The following is a 2314-nucleotide window of genomic DNA, read 5'->3' on the forward strand; positions in this document are numbered from 1 at the left end:
CCGTTGTTATTTATACTCAATCCTTTTACAACCTCTTTATCTCATGCTCTCCGTAATCTATTTGAATATAAATGTTATATTACTGTTAACGAAAATAAAATAATATAGGTAGGTACTTAATATTGAAAACACGTTATAAAGTTCAAGAGCAGCATTCGTCACTTTTTTTGGAGTTCCATTTAGTGGCGGGACTTTAGCTGCAGTTGCCAGAAACTTTAGATGTAAGCTTACACTGACACAATACGATACACAATAATTAAATATTATGTATTAAAAAGTGCCTTTTCGCTGTTATAATTAAAAGAAGGTTGACTTTGTGTATCAACAGTGGACGATTCGACTTGTTTTGCTTTTCTTTCATCGAGTGCGTAAGGGACGCATCGAATTCATAACTTTCCTCTTTGCTAAGTACTCACATACGGTTTTGCTCGATAGTTTTACTCGCAATCGAAGGAAATGACATATTTGTCACATTCCATCGAGCCGACTCGAAGCGAGCCTTCGAGCTGTCAGTTTTGCGGTCCACACCACGGAGCTAATACAGAGAGGAGGTGTGGTAATCAAATTTCCTTAAGAAACAACGCGTGACAATTTGCGGGGTGAGGGGGTGTCGAGCTCCGCCCACTTTTCCATATTTCACCTATCGTGTAAAAGCAAAACTACTAGCTTAGGTCGATGTTGATGTTACAACGTAGTTCAGCTATCTTACACTAGATGTCAAAATTCTTAAATATTATGGGACGTACTCAGAACTTTAAAAAATGTATATTAATTATCATAAGGTCAATCATTAAAATTAGGGTTAGAATTTTGACCGAATTTTTAATGTAAAATAAGGAGACAAACGAGTAAACGGGTCACCTGGTGGAAAGCAACTTTCGTAGCCTATGGACACTCGCAACATCAAAAGAGCTGCAGGTGCGTTGCCGGCCTTTTAAGAGGTAATAGGGTAGGGAAGGGAATGGGGTGGGTACTAATTTTTGAAAAAGAGTACGTACTGGGTAATAAGTAAGTACTCTTTTTCAAAAATTTAATAAAATTTTTTTTAATCAATTACCTACGGCTGGCCAAATGTCAGCGCGCGTCAACATTAGCAAACAAAACTGTCTTTGCGATACTTAACCGATTCAATGCGGCGCACATTTTTGAAGACTTTCAGTCGTGGCGGCACACAATTTTCTCGTGACAGGTTATCCGTGTCTACGCCATAGAAGTAGATGACACGGCTACCGTGTCACCCGCCACGTTCAAAAAGGTTTATTGTTTAGTTGAGCCCAAACCATTGATGTTAACGGAAGGCTACGTTGTTTTGAGTTGACTTCGAGTAGTTTTACTAAGTGTTAACCTGAAAATGGCAGGTAAGCGACTTTTTTATTCAGATGTTGCAAACCTTATGTAGGTTTCAAAGTTAGAAAAATGAGTATACTAAATATAATCGGGGTTTCCGATGTAAATTATTATACGTTCGTAGATATATTTAAACAAGTTCGTTGTTAAGTTTTTTAAGCGACTTCCGAAAAGGAGGAGAGTTCCAGTAATAAAGCTCATAGGTACAAGACCACATTTAACCCCATGGAAACGTTTAATTCCTATGGATCTATGGATAAGGAAGTTTGCGGTAACAGCTAGTTGTTTTATACGTGGGAGAGCCATGCTTCGGCACGAATGGGCCGGCTCGACCGGAGAAATACCACGTTCTCACAGAAAACCGGCGTGAAACAGTGCTTGCGCTGTGTTTCGCCGAGTGAATGAGTTTACCGGAGGCCCAATCCCCTACCCTATTCCCTTTCCTACCCTCCCCTATTCCCTTCCCTTCCCATCCCTACCCTCTCCTATTACCCTATTCCCTCTTAAAAGGCCGGCAACGCACCTGCAGCTCTTCTGATGCTGCGAGTGTACATGGACGATGGAAGTTGTTTTCCATCAGGTGACCCGTTTGCTCGTTTGCCCCCTTTATTAATAAAAAAAAATCGTTGGTGAATTAGTAATACTTTGATGTCAACGCATTACGTGGAAAATTAAGACGGTTTTGTTCGGGGTAAAACCTTCTAAAGTGTAATTTAAGGGAGATACAATCGCTTTCTAAATGACACGGCTCACGTGTCATATGCCACACGTTAAAAACATATATGACACGGCTACCGTGTCATCCGCACTGAATCGGTTAATAAAATAATAATTCTGAATACAGCCCTGGATATTTGTTACGTTTCAAATAGTTATCATAGATGACGACAGATGGCGGTTTATAAGTAGTATAATAATAAAAGCTATATAACTACGGTTTTAGCTATTAAATGTGTTTAAGACTAAG

The sequence above is a fragment of the Aricia agestis genome, chromosome 14, assembly GCF_905147365.1.
Source record: "Aricia agestis chromosome 14, ilAriAges1.1, whole genome shotgun sequence".
Lineage (NCBI taxonomy): Eukaryota > Metazoa > Arthropoda > Insecta > Lepidoptera > Lycaenidae > Aricia > Aricia agestis.